This window comes from Stegodyphus dumicola, chromosome 9 (genome assembly GCF_044657685.1).
Source record: "Stegodyphus dumicola isolate Sdum_Otavi_A_Nest chromosome 9, ASM4465768v1".
NCBI classification, from domain to species: Eukaryota; Metazoa; Arthropoda; class Arachnida; order Araneae; family Eresidae; genus Stegodyphus; species Stegodyphus dumicola.
Window position 1 is genome coordinate 160,336,305 of NC_140776.1, and position 21,339 is coordinate 160,357,643.

Here is a 21,339-nt window from a genome sequence, read left to right on the forward strand (position 1 = left end):
CTTAGTTTGGCCAATGTAAATTAAACCGCACTGGCAAGGAATCCTATAAATACCCCAGGAATTCATATCCGGAATGGGGTCCTTGAGTATAGAAGTTGGAATTTTATTGATGGGAGAGTAAACAACCCGAAAGTTAAATTTCTGCAAAATATGTGCAACTTTATAGCTAATTGATGGAAAGAAGGGAATGACAACAGAATTTTTATAATCTCCTAAAATAAGAGTGTGGCTTTTAGTGTGTTGAGATGAGAATTTTTTAACTGCTCGGTTTGCCTTCCACCACACTTTAAATCATGTCATCCGACTAAACAAAAGTTAGCTTCATTTTATTCCTATGTTTTCCGTGCTCTTCAAGTTTGCTCCTCCAAACTAGCCTTTGACGAAGAACTAAATTATTTAAAAGCAATAGCTATTGACAGGGGCTTTTCACCCAACATTATTAATCAAGCAGTTAAAAAATTCTCATCTCAACACACTAAAAGCCACACTCTTATTTTAGGAGATTATAAAAATTCTGTTGTCATTCCCTTCTTTCCATCAATTAGCTATAAAGTTGCACATATTTTGCAGAAATTTAACTTTCGGGTTGTTTACTCTCCCATCAATAAAATTCCAACTTCTATACTCAAGGACCCCATTCCGGATATGAATTCCTGGGGTATTTATAGGATTCCTTGCCAGTGCGGTTTAATTTACATTGGCCAAACTAAGAGAGCCTTAAAATTTCGCGTCAAAGAACATGAGGCATATGTTAGAAAAAAGGAAACACAGAAGTCTTCTGTTGCTCAACATTGTTGGTCCGAAAATCACACTTTTAATTTTTCTGCTGCCAAAATTATTCAAAAAACATCTTCCATTGGAGAACTGGATTTTCTAGAGGCATTTCACATTCATAAAAATCTTTCTGTTCTAGTTAACGATCCTAATTCCAATCCAAATTTGCCTTCGGCTTTTAGAGAAATTATGTTTTAGTTCTGGTTTCGCCAACAGATGGCGCCACTTGCTTATTCTTGTCCAGGCTTTCTTATCTTATCTAAACATTATTTCCCATCTTGTTCATTTGCGGTTTTGCAGCTGAAGATGATGGTTCGGTAAAACCATTGAAACTAGTCCTGTGAAAATTTTGTAAATTAACGCTGATTTTTGTTGTTTGACTTCTGAATTAGTATTTATTCGGCGTGTTATTGTGTCTTAATCAGGAAACATGTCAACTACGGAAGTGTCTGAAGAGCAGACCCTTCATGGACATAAGGAGCGCATATCACCATTTCGCAAATACAACCAGATACTACTGTCCTCGTACCAAAACCGAAGTAAGCTGAACCCTCATTGATCCTCCAGTAACGAATACCGAAATATCGAGAAGAGACGCATATTTTCGTTACAAAGTAACGAATACCGAAAAGCACCCGTTTCGGTACAGAAGTAACGAATACCGAAAAGTACCCGTTTCGGTACGGAAGTAACGAATACCGAAAAGTATCCGTTTCGGTACAGAAGTAACGAATACCGAAAAGTACCCGTTTCGGTACAGAAGTAACGAATACCGAAAAGTACCCGTTTCGGTACAGAAGTAATGAATACCGAAAAGTACCGATTTCGGTACTGAAGTAACGGGTACTTGGATGTACCGATTTTCAGTACCCGTTACAAAATACCCGGTTCGGTAGTACCGACTCATCACTATGTAAGACCCATATTTGATGATCAACGACAGTAATTTTGAAAGAAAGTACGATTTGCTTTTCGTACCCTTATTTAACATACCATATTGTAAGTTCTGCATGATGAAGTACTGTTTGACATTTATTACTGCATTATTTCACACATGTGATAATACTTTGTTTTTTCCATATATTTAAAAAAATCTACTTGACATTAGCTAACAATAATATTTTACATTTATTATAAATTTAAGCTAAAAAAAACCAGTGTAAACCCAATGCTTTCACAAAACAGGAAAAAAACGAAACATTTTCTTTATAAAAAATAAATATGATGAACTTTCCAGAGAGACGAACTTTTTAAAAAAACATTTCATAAAAAGGGTGTACTTTTTACCTTATCAAAATGCATGTGTTTACTTTGTATTATAGAGGGTTTTCTTTGGGGTAAAAAAATAAAATATTCATGATTGTCAGCGACGACGTTATTTCATTGTTTAATTTAAAATTTATTGCTCTTCAGAGTTAAGTAAATACAATTTTCGTTCAGAAATAATAATGCATTGTTTTAGAAATCCATCTTGACAGTTTAGGAAATTGGAATTTGGAGGTGGAAAAGTCTTATTATATATTGAAGCTGCGAAGATTCCAACTTTTTTTTTACTTCAAAGTAAAAACAAAATTTAGAAGAAGAGAAAACGGGCTTAATCACTACTCTGAAAATGTTGCTCAAGTGATTGGTGGAACGAAATATAACTTTATTATGGACGTGAGATATAACGTTTGATTTATGCTCTTTACGCAATTTTTCATTTTAGCCTAATCTCAGAAGAAAATGTCACATGAAATTTCATTAAAATTCATAAAATTTAAGAAAATATACATAAATTTTAAATCCATTAGAATATCTAATTTATCTACCTGACGTAACGAACTCAAAAGATTGAAATTTTTTAAACATTTTGTTTCCACACGTATTCCTTCTATCGCTGTGTACCATTTGGAACATTCATATAATTTCTATACAATTTTGGAGGACATTTATAGAAATTCTATACAATTTCTATACAAATTTAACTCTGTTGCTGCATTTTCTGATTTTCTGGAATACTCCAGATGGTACACTTAAAGTTAGGTTTAACTTTTAGAAACTTAAAATAAAATAATCCATACCCGTCAAAACCGACATCCAAATATTTATATTTAGGAAGAGATGAAGTTTTCTTTAAAAAAAATGCTTAATGATATACTGAAATATTTATTGCGGCTTGTTATTCAAAGTTTGAATTTTCACAGAAACCGGTTTCATAAAATCAAAACAAATGTAGTAAGTGTTCTATTAGTAGATGAATTTTAATGAAATTAAGTTGAGGATATATTACTAACTACTGTCAATATACGGTTTAGCAATGTTTCTGGGATTAGATAGAAAAAACGCTACATAAATTTACTTTTAATATTGTGAATACTGAGTGTATTTTAAATCTATTTGCTCTGAAATTTCTTTCTTTAAAACCTTGTAGATCCAAAACTTAGCAGAAGTAACTTCAGATCATATCATATTAAAAGAACATTAACACATACAGGGGTTGGACAAAAATATGGAAACACCTTTAAAAAACATGTTTCTTTGCTTAATATGGTGTAGGAAACCCGTTGGCATCCAAAACAGTTTGCAGTCTTCTCGGAATGGATAAATACAGTTCATGTATGTTTGCCAAGGGAATATTATACCATTCTTCCTGCAAAACTGTGGCAAGTTCAGATAACGATGTTGGCGGTGGATAACGAGAACGCACTTTCCGTTCCAATGTAGACCACAAAGGTTCGATAATATTCAGGTCTGGTGACTGTGGTGGCCAGGCGAGATGGGACAACTCATCCTCGTGCTCAGAAAACCAGTCCTGGACAATGTGAGCTGTGTGAACAGGGGCTTTGTCGTCTTGGAAGACACCATCACCATCGGGGAACAAAGTTTGTACCATGGGATGAACTTGATCGGCCAAAATGTTCACATAAGTCTTGGCAGTCATGTGCCCTGACACAGTTATCATGGGGCTAGCAGAGAACCACGATATAGCTGCCCAAACCATAACAGAACCCCCGCCATGTTTCACTCTTGGCAACAAGCAGTCTGTATTATAGGCTTGAGAAGGCGTTCTCCAGACGTAAACTCGGCCAGAAGTGGGAAACAATGTGAAAGAAGACTCGTCAGACCATATTACTCGCTTCCACTGCTCTATAGTCCAGGCTTTATGACTTAAACACCAACTTTTCCTGTTACGGACATTAGCATCACTGATGAGTGGCTTCTCAAGTGCAGCACGGCCAGCAATTCCCTGTTTATGAAGCTCCCTTCTAATTGTTTTGGTACTCACAGGGTTCGGTAACACAACATTCATTTCAGCAGTAACTTTTGCAGCTGTGGTCTTCTTATTTTTCGTCACAATTGCCCTTAATGATCGTCTGTCACGATCACTCAGGACACACTTTCGTTCGCGCTGTGATTTAGCAGATGATGTTTTCCCGCTTTTCAAATATGCGGAATAAATCTTCGATACAGTACCTCTTGAAACACTAAACACCTCGGCTACCTTGCTTACGGAAGCACCTACCATACGTGCTCCAACAATTTGCCCACGTTCGAAGTTTGTTAACTCTGACATAATGCAATGACAACCTCACACAACAGTACTCCGACAACAACTGAACTGTTTAGCACATTTACGAAGTTGTATAGGTGGCGTCAGTAGTCAAAAACGCCAGCGCCACCTACATATTTCATGAAAATCAATCTTTCTTTTCAAACATGCATTTCACAAGGTGTTTCCATATTTTTGTCCATCCACTGTAGTTCGTATTTAGTTTGGTTCACCAGCCGCCTAGCGATTAAAGATACCAAGCTAACCAAATAGCAACATGGCAGCCTATAAATTTCATAATTTGCCTAATTGGTTATAAGATATTTTCTTCCTAGAGGTCCAGGTTGGAGTCATGTCGAGGGCGTTGCTCATTTTTCATGTACTCCTGCTTCAAAATAACCTAATGACTGTATAACTCGTTCAGGTTTACTTCAAGGCTTGGATGCAGTAAGATACAGGAATGTTTTATAATATTTAGATCGCCCTCAAGAAGAGCAAAAACTATTAATCGTATATTCTTAGCTTGTGCTTTGTTAACAGAATTAGGATAGTCTGCATTTTCTGGAGGAAATTGAAACTAATCGCAGAAAAGTTCATGGAAATAAACTCCAGTAAAATTTTAATTTCCTGTAAATTCAGTAAAATGTTAATTTTCAATAGTATTAATTAATCTTAATTAATTAAAATACAAATAAATTAATACACAAGGAAATAAATAACTCTACATATTACGGACAAAAATAAACTGTTATGCAGGATTTACTTGCATCTCTAATGTAGAACAATTTAAATTTAATAGTTCGATTTTTTGAAAAATTTTAAGCTGACAAAAATGTATTAAAAATCGATATATGTTACACTGAAATTATTAACACAAAAATGGTATTTAATCTTTAACGATATAAAAAAACTCGACCTCTGCAGCTCAGAGAATCAATTTGATAGGTTAAGGTTATTTAATTACGGCAAAGCCTCGAGGGCTATCTGCCTAAGGGGAGAGATGCCTTCGTGGAGGACTTTCTAAGGGAAACTGGCTCGTATACACGTTACACATGGGAAAAACCACGAAAACATCCATGCAGCCAGCCCGTTCGTGGGATTCGAACCTCGGACCGAACTACCAATGTTCAGCGACTTTACCGCTCGGCCGCTGGTGGGCTCCGAATCAATTTGAAAGTGAAATTTTCTTATTGTTCATTGGAATGCGCATGTGGGGATGACTTTATACACCGAATTTCAAATTTTAAATATATTTCAAATATACTATCAATAGACTAAATAATAATTCACAACAAAAATTAAAAATTATTATTTTTGTAACTATGCACATATTTCGATCATTAGATTTTAGTGTTACCCGGCATTCGCCGATATGCCTCCAAAAACACCATCCATGATTACGACACCTCTAGAAGTTGTGCCGAATTGTTCAAGAAAGAAATTTTTTTTTTTCTTTTCCATTCGTATATTTTTTATTTCTTAAGGGGCCTCCATACACCTTAAGCTCTTATGATCTTCGAATATGTGATTGTTGCAAGAATTGGGATATTTTATTTATTTTAAAAGCAATTACTTTCATCCTTTTACAGCTGTCTACATAATATAGCTGCTTTGGGAACTAGTAACCAGAAAGTTTGTGTTGCCAAAAATATTTTTGTAATTTAATCCGTTTTGTGACAAAATTTTCCGTCATGTTTCCACCTTGCGCGCACGATAGTTTAAAAATGGCTAATGGTACGTATTTGAAATTTGGTGGAATTCGTTAATGGGCACTATTATCTAACTAAACCAACAATCTGAGGAATATTTTAAAATCAAAAAAATTTATGCACGAAAACATTATAGATTTTTTTAAATAAAATACATTTTATAAACTCGACTCCAAATAAAATAAAAATTTAACATGAAATTCCTAGAATTTTTGTTTCACAGTAGTTTCCAAATAGCATATAAGCTATATATTTAATATGGAATTAAATTATGCAACAGAATGTTTTAAACTGTGCTCGCAAGGTGGAAACATGACGAAACATTTTGTCACAAAGCAGATTAAATTATAAAAATATTTGTGGCAACACAAACTTTCTGATAACTATTTCAGAAAGCAGTTATATATTATGTAGTCAGCTGCAAAAATGTGGAAGTAATTGCTTTTAAAATAAATGAGTTATCCCAATTCTTGTGACAGTCACATATTCGATGCTCTTATGGGTTTTAAGGTGTATGAGTCCCCTTAAGAGAGGATCGGAACGTTTACTTTTTTTTTAATATCGACTTGATGTAAATTAGAGTAACAATATGCATTATGCCATCTTTTAAGTAACTATTATCTCCGGATTGTTATAGAGACGACTTCTGTTCGATTCATGTTAACCTTTATTGCATTTTGCATCATGAGTTTACTATATTTACAGCTAAATGAAGTACAGGGTGGCCGGAAAGTCCTTTTACACCTGAACTAAATGCGTGTAACGATGTAATATGTTAGGATATTAAGATTTAAAATTCCCATCCTGATTACTTATATGGCAACAGTGCTCCTCACTTGAATTTCAATGTGGTTGATGCATGTCTGCTACGTGACTGCCCGGGGAAGAGAATAAAATCTGCCTCTAAACCAGTATATTGTCTGTGCACTTTGTAAAGAACAATGAAAGATACCAGGGACTTCACTTTGGAGGAACGCTTAGTAAATAATGTGTGTGAACGAAAGCACAACAACGAAAATATTACATAAGTGTTGAATAGGTTTTGCATACGGTTTAGTAAAGAGACACCAAGTCCTGGGACTTTGATTACGTGGGAGAAGAAAGTTTTCGGCGGAGACAACTGAAGAATATATCTTTGGTCTCTACTTCGTTGAGGATTACTTATCTGGGCATGTTGAATGACTGGTTTCTTCCACAATAACAGAATTTGGGCATCAATGGCACGACTGTTTACCTACACGATATGAAGCTCCCGCCAACTTCGCACTTGCTGTTGGTGAACGCCTTGAATTAACTGCTCACTGGACGGTAGAAAATGCGTGGGTGCCTAAATTCATCAGCCTCTTATTGTTGGCGGCCTCGAAGTCTGGACCTTATGAGAGCAAACCATGCTCTATGGGGGGGGGGCAATCATATCGGGAAGGAGCGCTACATGGACTTCAGGTAAGTGTGTTTGAAGCTCTACAGCATGTGACACCAGAGCTGCTAAAGCTGATGAAAAAGAAGACATTCAGACAAGTCAAGCTGTGCATAGAAAACAGTAGTGAACGGAAGTTTTGAACAAATAACAGTAAGTATTATTAAAAATACAATCAAATAACTGCACGTGTAAAGGGACTTTATTGGCCACCTTATAGAAAGAAACCATTATCTTCAGACATGTACCATTTTGGACAAAAAGGAATGCAAGAATTCCAGTTTTCAGTCTGTGGAATCATGTACGATGGATAAAGCCTCTCGACAAAATGTATCAAAAATGAAAAAAAAAAAAGAAAAAAAAAAAAGAGAAATGAAATGTATGTAAAAAATGAAAATAAAGTCGAGCGAATTTGCTTAGCAGAGTTCGTAAGGAGGAAGAAAGAAACTTAGAGAAGAACAATTTGTTTGATAAGATTTTGAAAAGGACTGCAGAACATTATCCTTCGAAAGTAAAACAAAAGTCTGTTTAATTGAGATGCTGATGATAAAAACCCATTCCTCGGCCATTAAAGCGCCAATAGAATACATTTTGCTAATGTACTGCCACTGATACCTAAGTATTAAGCCCATAACTATTCCCTTCCTTCTGTATCAAATAGCTAAAGAGAATGTAGTGCGAAACACGAGTATTAAAATTTCACCAGCAAACATTATTTAAAATATAATCATCAATAAATGCTGTTTTACATAATATATTTTTAATTCTACTTCTTATCTGGAAGAAAAATACGCCTCATCGAAATTTAAATAAAATATTCAACATTAATTTAATATTTACGTTAGCTTTTATTAAACCAACGTCAAACTAATTTTGAATTTTATCTAAATTTTCAAAATACAACAGACTTGTGTAACATGCTTTGTCAAATGTCATAATCAACTTTTGTTACCAAATGTTACCAAGATAGCAATTAAAATTGCAATTACTTGGATTAAGGTTGCAATGATGATTTCTAGTTTTTTTCTAGGTTTATGATTACTAGATTAGTATTTGTTATAATAATGCACTGATGTATATAATTTTGTCACCCGTTCAGCCTTACCAACGGAGAAATCCTCTTAAAATTAAACTCATATTTCTCTGCCCTTTGTGGCAATCATCTCTAAATAAACGAGAGCACAGATGCATGTAATTGAAGTTTGTGCCACCAGCACGATAGAAAAACGTGACATTTTAGCTTTAATTAGACCGCTAAAGTACCTGGGATTTCACACATTTCTTAGCCTGCCAAATCGGCTATATAAACAAATTTAAGGTCTATACTGCTCGGAGTTTGTTTCCAGAGGTGTCACAGAAAAAATGAAAATACAAAATTAGTTTCCCATTTAATCATGAGTGAGATTGTATTCATAATTCATCTTTACCATTTAATATGTCTCCTGTTTTAAAGCAGTCGTAGTAGGCTCAAATGCAAGGATTAGTGGATCTATATATTTTTGACATATTATTCTTGCAATGGTTGATTTATGTCACTTTGCATTTGATGTATGCTTAGGTTTAGTAATATTTATTACGCTTAGTAAGTTTATAAATATTTTTCTCATAATCTCTCTCGGCGAAGGCGTTTGCTCATCTTTAATGTCACAATGATGATTTAAATCATTTTATTGATATAAATGACATAATTTGATTTAAATGATTTTTAATGTTTAGGTTTGAAACTTAAAAGAATCTATGAATATGAAATAAACCATTTGATGTGCAAATGATCTTAACGATTGGCATTATGATCACTCTTAATTGTTATTGAAGAAGAGTATCATATTTCATATTCGAAATAATTTGTAAAATCTAGAAAAAAATGTCTCTTACTTCTCTTAATATATATTAACACCGCCCTTCATGCTGTGGCAAGTAATAAGATAAAATGGTGTAGTTACTGTTAGGTGAAGTTTCAGATCTTACAGATAATATCAGATACAATTTTTTCTTATCTGATAAGTGAAAAAGGTATATATTTCAAAAAAATATCTATATATTTGATACCTGAAAAGTCAGTCGAAATGCGGGTAAGTTACTGTGAGTTGAGCTTTTTGATGAAAGTTTGACGTGATACTTCAACATTAATTTATTTTTCAAATTGTAATTTGCTTAACAAAGAGAGCAATTTAATATAGTTCTTAGTGATTTAAATAATTATTTTATTTTTAATAATATATATATCTAATTGATGTAATTGAAAATTTAATCTATAATAGTATATCTAACTGAAGTAATTTTTGCATATTATTAAAAATTAATTACCCAATCAGAATATTTATAATTAATATATTTACAGTTATATAATTAGTTACAATTAATAATCGTATTATAAGGTGCTTCTCACGCCTTCCTAGCGTGCCTTTGTGGTGTAGTGGTTCTTCACACTGGGCCGGTATTCCAGAGGTCCACGGTTCGATTCCCGGCGAAGGCGTTGTTAATTTTTAATCTTTCCTGCTTTCAAAAAAGTACCTAATGACTCTACAGTGGCGTCCGAACTAATAGGGTGTTGGATGAAGATTCTCCACACCTAGGATTTGGCGACTGGGTCCCCTAAAAACCCCAGTCGCTCTTTAAAGGGGAGTATATAAGGTGTTCCTCCCGCCTTCTTAGCGTGCCTTCGTGGTGTAGTGGTTTGCACACTGGGCCGGAATTCCAGAGATCCGTGGTTTGATTCCCGGCGAAGGCGTTTGCTCATTTTTCATCTTGCTTGCTTTTAAAAAGTACCTAATATCTACAGTATAATATGACTAATCGAATTTCTAATTATGGATATTTGCATCATAATTTTTTAATTAATGAAGGACGTTTCTAAAGCCCTATACTAGGTAAATCTCAGTACAGAATCCCCTTATTATATAACACAATATCTACCAGTAACTACTATTAAGCATAAAATGCCTTACCTTTCTGGAGACTTCAGTTCTCAACAATTTTAATTGCATTAAATGAGTTAAAAAGTATTATAAAGAGTAAATACATTATTTTTAAAGTATTATTTAATCATCTGAAATATATTACTGAAATAAATACATACGATTTTAAATCATGCAACAAAAATATGTATAAAAGAATTATTGATTTGAAATGGCTAGCTATATTATTCTTTTTAAACGAAGGTAGATTTGTAGAGCTACCTATTATTATTGGGTCATATAGAAAGTCTTCGCGTTTTTTTGCCACTAGATGATGTTGATGACTATATATCTGGCAGCACTCACCCGATTGCCTCAAACAAATATGTGCTTTAAAAGGTGACATTCAGCTTCCATTGTTTGTGAAAATAGTTTTCTAATTTGTTGCTTGTGTAAAAAGTTATATTGATTTGAAAATGAGTGAAATAGCTGAAGAAATATGTTATGCGATGCGTTTTTACTATATAAAAAAAAAGTAAAAAGGCTGAAAAAACATGCCGAAAAATTTGTGAAGTGTATGGTGATAATGCTGTGAGTAAACGAAGGACTCGGGAGTGGTTTGCTCGATTCCTTTCAGGAAATTTCGATATCAAAGATGCACCTTACTTTGGTCGGCCAGTCACTGAAAAAGTCGATGAAAATTTGCAACTGGTGCAGCCAGACCGGCACGTAAGCTGTCAGAAAATAGCAGAAGCACTGAACATCAACCACATGACAGTTTGGAATCATTTGAAAAGAGCAGGTTACAAAAAGAAGCTCAATGTTGGGGTGTGCCACATAAATGCTAACCTGGTGCAACCTGGCGAAACCATCCATTCGGCCCTGTACTGTGTGCAACTCGACAGTTTGAACGAAGCAATACAGAAAGTGCGACCAGAATTGGCCAAAAGAAAGGGACTTGTGTTCCATCATGGAAATGCACGGCACACACATCTTTGATGACTTAGAACAAATTGGCGGAACTTTGTTGGGAAGTTTTGATGCATCCACCATATAGCCCGAAACTTGCACCGTCTGCTTACCATTTTCTTCGGTTTCTGAAAAACTCTCTTGATGGTAAAAAACTGGCCGACCCAAGAGCCGCTGAAAATCACTCGCCCAAGTTTTTTGACAATAAACCACAGAAGTTCTACACCGATGGAATTGTGAAGCTACCCGAAAAATGGCAAAAGACTATGGATAATAATCGTCAGTATGTACTTGATTAAAACTGATTTTCAATAAAGACAACTTTTGTTCAAAAATGTGCCAAAAAACCGCGGAGACTTTACAGGGGTTGGACAAAAATATGGAAACACCTTTAAAAAAACACGTTTCTTTGCTTAATATGGTGTAGGAAACACGTTGGCATCCAAAACAGCTTGCAGTATTCTCGGAATGGATAAATACAGTTCCTGTATGTTTGCCAAGGGGATATTATACCATTCTTCCTGCAAAACTGTGGCAAGTTCAGATAACGATGTTAGCGGTGGATAACGAGAACGCACTTTCCGTTTCAATGTAGACCACAAAGGTTCGATAATATTCAGGTCTGGTGACTGTGGTGGCCACGGGAGATGGGACAACTCATCCTCGTGCTCAGAAAACCAGTCTGGACAATGTGAGCTGTGTGAACAGGAGCTTTGTCGTCTTGGAAAACACCATCACCATCGGGGAACAAAGTTTGTACCATGGGATGAACTTAATCGGCCAAAATGTTCGCATAAGTCTTGGCAGTCATGTGCCCTGACACAGTTATCATGGGGCTAGCAGAGAACCACGATATGGCTGCCGAAACCATAACAGAACCCCCGCCATGTTTCACTCTTGGCAACAAGCAGTCTGTATTATAGGCTTGAGATGGCGTTCTCCAGACGTAAACTCGGCCAGAAGTGGGAAACAATGTGAAAGAAGTCTCGTCAGACCATATTACTCGCTTCCACTGCTCTATAGTCCAGGCTTTATGACTTAAACACCCCCTTTTCCTGTTACGGGCATTAGCATCACTGATGAGTGGCTTTTCAATTGCAGCACGGCCAGCAATTCCCTGTTTATGAAGCTCCTTTCTAATTGTTTTGGTACTCACAGGGTTCGGTAACACAACATTCATTTCAGCAGTAACTTTTGCAGCTGTGGTCTTCTTATTTTTCGTCACAATTGCCCTTAATGATCGTTTGTCACGATCACTCAGGACACACTTTCGTCCGCGCTGTGATTTAGCAGATGATGTTTTTCCGCTTCTCAAATATGCGGAATAAATCTTCGATACAGTACCTCTTGAAACACTAAACACCTCGGCTATCTTGCTTGCGAAAGCACCTACCATACGTGCTCCAACAATTTGCCCACGTTCGAAGTCTGTTAACTCTGACATAATGCAATGACAACCTCACATAACAGTACTCCGACAACAAATGAACTGTTTAGCACATTTACGAAGTTGTATAGGTGGCGTCAGTAGTCAAAAACGCCAGCGCCACCTACATATTTCATTAAAATCAATCTTTCTTTTCAAACATGCATTTCACAAGGTGTTTCCATATTTTTGTCCATCCACTGTATATGACCCAGTATTAGTTAGATTATGTCGCTCAGACCGTATAATAGTTAGAGGAGATTACTGCGGTACATAAGGGCACCGGTTCGAATTCCGGAGAAGGCATTGTTTGCAAATATATAGTGTCTTCGTGGCTTGGAGGCACTCTAAATGTATGGTGAGCTGAAAGTCGTCTTCAGAGCTTGCTGGTAGAAGAAGACGGGTGTGAGTCCTTCGAACCCGTATACCCCCGCGATGTTCTCCAGCAAAATTGGGGAGGGAGGCGGAAGTCGTACTGTCACTTGTATGTTGCTCAATACTCTTGCCAACGACAGGAGCAATCTTGCTCTCCTTCCCACAATACATTTTATGGGCTTGCTCTGATGTTACTGTTACTGTCAAACAAGCGAAATAAGTCACAACAAAAACAACAATAGAGGAGCTTATTTTCTTTTACTAAGATCAAACTGTTGATCTTGTATACAAAATTTGCACCCGAGTATAGCTCAGGAGCATACTGAATATATGGACGATATATATACAGTGGATGGACAAAAATATGGAAACACCTTGTGAAATGCATGTTTGAAAAGAAAGTTTGATTTAATGAAATATGTAGGTGGCGCTGACGTTTTTGACTACTGACGCCACATATAAAACTTCGTAAATGTGCTAAACAGTTCAGTTGTTGTCGGAGTACTGTTATGTGAGGTCATTGCATTATGTCAGAGTTAACAGACTTCGAACGTGTTGGAGCACGTATGGTAGGTGCTTCCGTAAGCAAAGTAGCCGAGGTGTTTAGTGTTTCAAGAGGTACTGTATCGAAGATTTATTCCGCATATTTGAAAAGCGGAAAAACATCATCTGCTAAATCACAGCGCGGACGAAAGTGTGTCCCGAGTAATCGTGACAGACGATCATTAAGGGCAATTGTGACGAAAAATAAGAAGACCACAGCTGCAAAAGTTACTGCTGAAATGAATGTTGTGTTACCGAACCCTGTGAGTACCAAAACAAATAGAAGGGAGCTTCATAAACAGGGAATTGCTGGCCGTGCTGCAATTGAGAAGCCACTCATCAGTGATGCTAATGCCCGTAACAGGAAAAGGTGGTGTTTAAGTCACAAAGCCTGGACTATAGAGCAGTGGAAGCGAGTAATATGGTCTGACGAGTCTTCTTTCACATTGTTTCCCACTTCTGGCCGAGTTTACGTCTGGAGAACGCCATCTCAAGCCTATAATACTCACTGCTTGTTGCCAAGAGTGAAACATGGCTCGGGTTCTGTTATGGTTTGGGCAGCCATATCGTGGTTCTCTGCCAGCCCCATGATAACTGTGTCAGGGCACGTGACTGCCAAGACTTATGTGAACATTTTGGCCGATCAAGTTCATCCCATGGTACAAACTTTGTTCCCCGATGGTGATGGTGTCTTCCAAGACTACAAAACCCCTGTTCACACAGCTCACATTGTCCAGGACTGGTTTTCTGAGCCCGAGGATGAGTTCTCCCATCTCCCCTGGCCATCACAGTCACCAGACCTGAATATTATCGAACCTTTGTGGTCTACATTGGAACGGAAAGTGCGTTCTCGTTATCCACCGCCAACATCGTTATCTGAACTTGCCACCGTTTTGCAGGAAGAATGGTATAATATTCCCTTGGCAAACATACAAGAACTGTATTTATCCATTCCGAGAAGACTGCAAGCTGTTTTGGATGCCAACGGGTTTCCTACACCATATTAAGCAAAGAAACATGTTTTTTTTAAAGGTGTTTCCATATTTTTGTCCAAGCCCTGTATGTGGAGATCATCGACGACCGATGCTGACTTAGCTAATTACCAGCAGTGACGTCATCACAGCATAGCTCAGTGCGGACCATTCGAGACCAACGGGAGATAGCGTCCAGATGTGGACGAGAGTGGAGCTTAGCTTATGGCTTGCTTGTCTTCAAGAGTTGAAGAAGACAAACGGTCTTCTTTGGTGTTTTGATTCTTTTTGGTGTTTGTTGCTTAATACAAGCTGAACATACTATTTAAAGCTAGCTGTGGACTAACGTATTCTACTAACGCCGGAGGAACTAATATTGTCTGTGATTGTTCATCATTACATGAATCTTGCAGCATTAATTTTTACTTAACCTTTATTACTTTTAGCTATTTCTTATTAGTAAAATGAAAGCATTTAAAAATGCAATATTCGTGCTCTATCGTTTTGAAAGTAAAACCTATATATATAGCAGAAGTATCTTGCATGAGCTTCTTGAGACTCTACTTACATTAGATAGAGTGCAGAATACGCGATTAATAAATTCCGATAGTGGTGAGAACGAACTGAATTGTTTTGAAAAGCGAATTTTTGAAACTTGACGCGTGGTGTGGTTTTGAGCTGAGTTCCGACGTACTGAAGAATACGACAACCACATCCAAGGCTTTCAAGAACAAAGTGAAAGAGCATAGCTTCGTAAAAGCAAATAATGTCCCATCCGCTGTCACCATTGAAATGGGCCTCTCTCTCAATTTTTCTCTCTTTATATATGCATTTGTAGCAAGAAAGCGATTCATGTTATAATGTAGCATTATATTAATGCAGATAGATACTATGTTATAATGAAGCGTATATTACAATATAACATTTTTCGCCACATCCGTAATATTTAATTAAATATTTTTCAACTAATGTTTCTTTCGAGAAAGAGGTATAGTCACCCTAAAAATTCCTCCAATATCGATGCACTTTTTAATCGAATTTTCTGAAGATTAAATGCTTTTAGCCATCCATTTCTTGGACTCATGGAAACATTTGCTTTTATGCGCTCATTCATTTTCGGAATTAAAACCATTATGAGGTATTTCTCCCGCCTTCTTAGCATGCCTTCGTGGTGTAATGGTTGGCGCACTTGGCGCGTATTTGACAGATCCGAGTTTCGAGCCCCGGCGAAGACATTGCACATTTTTCATGACTCCAGCATTAAAGTAACCTAATCACTGTACAGAGACGCCCAAACTAAAAAGGTAGTGAATGATGATTCTTCACCACCAGGATTTGGCGACTGGGTCGCCTAAACCAGTCGCCCTTTAAAAGGCTGAGTATTTATGGTATTTCCCCCGACTTCTTAGCATGTCCTCGTGGTGTAATGGTCAGCACACTCGGTGCGTAGCGAGAGCTCTGCGGTTGGAGTTCCGGCGAGGGCTTTGCTCATTTTCCACATCTCGTGCTTCAAAATAACTTAATATCTCTACACGATGACCAAGTAAATTTTATTTTAGATTAAAAAATAGCCAAATATAACACCTGACAAGAACAAGGTAATAGGTTGGATGTTCTATCCTATTGTTTGTTTGTTCTACCCCTTTGGTTTCCTCCACCCCAAGAAATTCGTCTGTTAGACTTGCTAAACGAGATGATGTATTATCGGTATTATAGACTGTTATTAGCATTAATGAATTATTAGTATTAAGAATATAATAGAGAAAGTGAGAGATCAATAATTGAGAAATATTTAATTTAAAACTAATAGCAAACAATATTTTTGCCTTTCTTCATGCGAAGTAGCTGGCCACTTCGAGTAGATCTATCGTTATGCGTTTAAATAGAAGAAAGTTGAATTGTATCCAATAGCGAACTTAAGGATCTGTGTACCATTACGACTAATCCGGAAGTGTCCTCAAAGTTCGGGAATTAAACTCAGGATATACTTTCAGAGACCAAGTGAGACCATCCCCCACAAAATGTTATAAATTCTTACGCTCTGTATAACAAAATGAGTGAACTGAATCAATGCTTTTTTTTAGTGTCTCAAGGTCTTTCTTTATCTTCGTAATGCTTTCTTTTCTTTGTTTCAGATGGCTGTTCAAAATTCAGGTAACGATTTATAAAAAGAGCCGTTATTTCTTTTATAGCCCAAAAGGGACCTTATCCTCGAAACGGCATTTTGCATTGAATCACTATAAACCACGTACCATTTTTCAAATTGCTTCCCCCAAATATTATCGTCCTGTATTAATTTTAAAGAAACTAAATAATGAGGAATCTGCATGTATGCATGTTTCTTGCATACATCTCGAAAGTACAAATATTTCTTGCATTGTGAAAAAATAACGGTACCCAGAGCTATCAAATTTTTAACAACCTATTCCTCCACCCAAATATGGGCACTTGGAATCCCGAGTTTCGAATTTCGAATTTGTTTTATTATCTATTTCATATTTTGTAAAACGTTAACGAATTTTTGAATAACAAACAATGATTTCAAAGCGAGAAATGGCAGCACTGTACCTAATAAAACATCTTTATCTCCATCGCATGAGACTGTCTATTGCTAATAGCAGGAGACTGTCTCAAAAGATATGCTGTTTTTAAATATTTTGTGATTTTGCTGTTGAAATCAATTTTATGTAGCGTAAGCACCAAGAACGGGATTTTTAATAAATAGAATAAACACACAAAACGGTAATAATAAAAGACCAGAAAACGTTTTGCAAAGTTATCTTAGTAAAATAACTGTGCATTGAGATGACGAACTGAGAAAAGACTGACCAAAAAAGAAGTTTGCCAACCCTTAACACTGCATCAAAAATTCTATACGAATACTGATATGCTGCTTTTAAAATTTTTGCAGTTTTGCTGTTGAATTGTATATGGCCTAAGTACGAAGAAAATGATGCTTAAAAATAAAGCTAAAAAGACAACAATAAATGGGTTAGTAGGAGTGACTATAGCAGCAGATGCTAGACTTCGAGCTCATCGCGGGCGTAAAAAAACTTAACAAATCATTCTGCGCGACCGTTAAAATCTGAAACCTTTCAGACTTTATTTGTGTATTTTATTAACAGTTTTGTTTTCTATGCACAAATTTTCTGCAATTCTATTTTTAAGTTTCTAAGGTTTTGTTACTCTTAAAAAAGTCCCTGTAGTTGAGGAAAAAAACATAAATTTCAGGGGGAAGTATTATTTTAAAATAAAAGATTAGTCATGTATTTTAAATAATGAATAAAGTAAAATTCTTTTAATGAATTAATTAATCTTTCTTTAACCTTTGGAACAAAAAAACAAACAAACAAAAAACAAAGAAACACATTCAATAGAAAGGCGGTGAATCTTTAACAATAACTCACTTATCAAGCATTAGACAATGAATAAATTTCATTGTCTAATTTTCCTTACTTTATGAATGGAATAAATTTAGGCAAATGAAATAAAAAACATAAATCATTGTCTCTTCAGTTGAATAAAAATTATAAAAGAATGAGCTTGTCTGAAATAAATCTTAGTTGAATGAAATTGTTAATATAATTTCGTTTATATAATTTTCTTTTCAAGTCTGCTTTAATAAAAGAAGTATTTGATGTACGAGTATTAAATAAGGAAGAACGACCATGTCAACAGGTATAGACGGAAATAAGCAAGAAAGAACATGATAACAGGTATACAGAAGAAGTAGGAATATTGACTATTTAATGAATTTTAATGGCTTAATTATTTTGAAACTCGCATGCCTGTTTCGGAGGAAAATTTTTTTTTTATAAAGACAGAACCAATATAAAATTAAATAGACAAAGAGGAAGAATAATTCAATAAATTTCTTAGCGGAAAGACGAAAATGTACAGAAATGCACATGCATTAACCAAAACGTACTTTAAAAGTTTAAATTTAAAAATGCATTAATTAAATTAATTTTGATATTGCAGAGCTGTAGATGTCATTCATTTTCATTAAGGCTAAAAATATTTGTTAAGCTTCAATTTTAATTACTTAAAGAAAATATCTTTAATTCTTTGCACTTCATTTCCAATTAAGAGCAATCCAAATGTAAACAGATTAAATAAAGAGTTTTTTTCCGTCTACTCTCAAGTCTCATCTCTAGTCAATATCCAGCCAATCTAGTCTATCCAAATGTTTATATAAAGGTTGGTTTGGTTTATTGAGATTACAGCAAAGCACACTAAGGCTGCCTAAGGGGAGGAATGCCTTCGTGAAGGACTTTCTAAGGGAAACTGGCTCATATAGACGTTACACACGGGGAAAACCACGAAAACGCTCATGCAGCCAACCCGTTCGCGGGATTCAAACCTCGGACCGAACTACCAGTGTTCAACGACTTTACCGCTCGGCGCTGGTGGGCCTGTTTATATAAAGTCCCCAGTAAAGAACAACACTTAACAGCGCATGTCCAATAAAAAATTACAACAGTTAGTGTAAAAGCGTTGTATTTTAATTTTTTTGTTATTGTCTATAAATTTAGAATTTAAAAGAATATTCTTTCAGGCGACCAGCCACATTTCTATATGATTTGGTCCTTTGTGGATATGGTCGTATTAGAGAAGATGACTATCAATGACTTCTATTAGCAATTTGTTCAATAGATTTACCCTACTCAGCATTCTAGGACACTGCTAAAGAAAAGCATTTAAGGTATAACGTATTTCTCCCACTTTCTTCGCATGCTTTTGTGGTGTGGTGGTCTGCACGCTGGACGCGTATTTTAGAGGTACGCGGTTCAATTCCCGGCAAAGGTGTTACTAATTTTTCATCTCTCCCGCTACCAAAATACCTAATATCTCTAGAAGTGGCACCCGAACTAAAAGGGTGGTGGATGATGACTCTGCACACCCAGGACTTCGTGATTGTGTCCCCTAGAAACCCTAGTCACCCTTTACAAAGCGGAGTATATAAGGCATTTCTCCCACTTTTTTCGCATGCTTTCGTGGTGTGGTGGCTGCACGCTGGACGCGTATTCCAGGGGTTCACGATTCAATTCCCGGCGAAGGCGTTATTAAATTTTCATCCCTCCTGCTACCAAAATACCTAATGTCTCTACAAATGGCGCCCGAACTAAAAGGGGGGGGGTGGATGATGATTCTGTACACCCAGGATTTGGCGACTGGGTCCTCTAGAAACCTCAGTCGCCCTTTAAAGGGGGAATATATAAGATATTTCTCCCACCTTCTTCGAATGCCTTCGTGGTGTGGTGGTCTGCACGCTGGGCGCATACGGCGAAGGCGTTGCTAATTTTTCATCTCTGCTGCTACCAAAATACCTAATGTCTCTACAAAGCAGAAGGGCGATATATTGGTTTTAATTAATCAAAAATTACTACAAAAAATTAGAACTTGAGAAAAAATTACTAAGAAGCGATTAATGTAGCGAACAGGGAAAAAATTATTTTATTGTTACGAATTTTGTAAATCATTTTAGTGAAATTATGAGCGAAACTGTTGTATCTGTTTTGATGTAATGTAACTTGAAAATCTGAAGAAGCGAAGCTCGCCGGAAAATTAGGGGGCAAGCTATTTAACATTGAGCAATTGGCTGTCTCGCTAAATTGGCGACTAATCGTTGCCACATTTGACGAGAAATTGCTAGAAATCGCCAAACTCGGCTACCATTCGGCGACACTTGAATTCGGTCGCTGTATAACTGTAATGAGTATTGTAACTGAATAACTGTAATTGATGCAATAAGAAGCGACTAACCGAATCCGGCCCTCATACGCCTTCCAGTAATTTCGAGAAGTACTAGAGATTTCTCGGCGGTCGGAGAAAAACTATATAAGACCAAATACAGCATGAGTTTTGTAGTAATAATTGTTAATTCAAAGTTGAATTTGGATTATTGAGATATCCGTGTTAGCTTCGCTCTTTGAATGCGCTTTTCATAGCGTTGTGTTTAACATTCTTAATAGTTTGAAGTGCAACTACTACTTGTAATTTGTGAGATTGTGAGAAGCTGTACGAGTAGTTTTGCGGAAAATTTCAGAACTGTGAAAAGTTTCTCTGGAGAAAAATAAATTTTATTAAGCTGTGTGCATTCAATCTATTACAAACCCGTACGCATACAACAATATTCATATTACTCAGTTAGTATTGAACAAATAAAGGGCAATTATTTTTTAAATATTAAGTAACTAATATTTTAGATTACAGAAAACTTGTTTACCTTTATAAATGCAGAGAAAAAATTTACGAAATTATTACTTTACAAATTTTGTTTAGTGATTTTTTTTAGTAAAATCGCTCGCTGCATGTTATCCAGTAAAATACGGCTACGCATCTCTTGTGATAGACGGTGAGCAGTTTCTTTACTAACTTTTGACTGCGTTTCTAAATTTAATGAAATTTTGTTTTACAAACATATCAATAAAAGATTTTTAAAAGTTTAAAAAAAAAAGCACTAGGGTTAGATAAATTTAACCTTTTTAAGATTTATTATTTAAATTCACCAGTTATTTATAATTTTAACCATTACTGAAACTTCGCCTTTCCCTTTCCTCATCACAATGTGAATGCGTTAGAGAGCATTCAAGCTGAGGTTTTTTGAATTTAAGACAGAGGCGTTATTGCCTCTCGCAGGCACGTTGCGTTGTTCCTGCCAGGTAATTCTTCAGCTTTGCGTTATTGCTGCGGACATTTACATGCCATGACCAGATACAGATT

At 36.0% G+C, this 21,339-nt stretch overlaps 1 protein-coding gene and 1 non-coding gene across 3 annotated transcripts in view; one reads left to right on the forward strand and one right to left on the reverse strand.

The window, feature by feature from the left end:
• The window catches only part of LOC118184595 (uncharacterized), a 366,479-nt gene that overhangs the window by 70,232 nt on the left and 274,908 nt on the right, over positions 1 to 21,339 (reverse strand). The gene's annotated exons all lie outside the window — the stretch shown is intronic.
• TRNAS-GGA (transfer RNA serine (anticodon GGA)) lies at positions 10,091 to 10,163 on the forward strand. Its single transcript has one exon. It is a non-coding gene; the product is annotated as a tRNA-Ser (tRNA).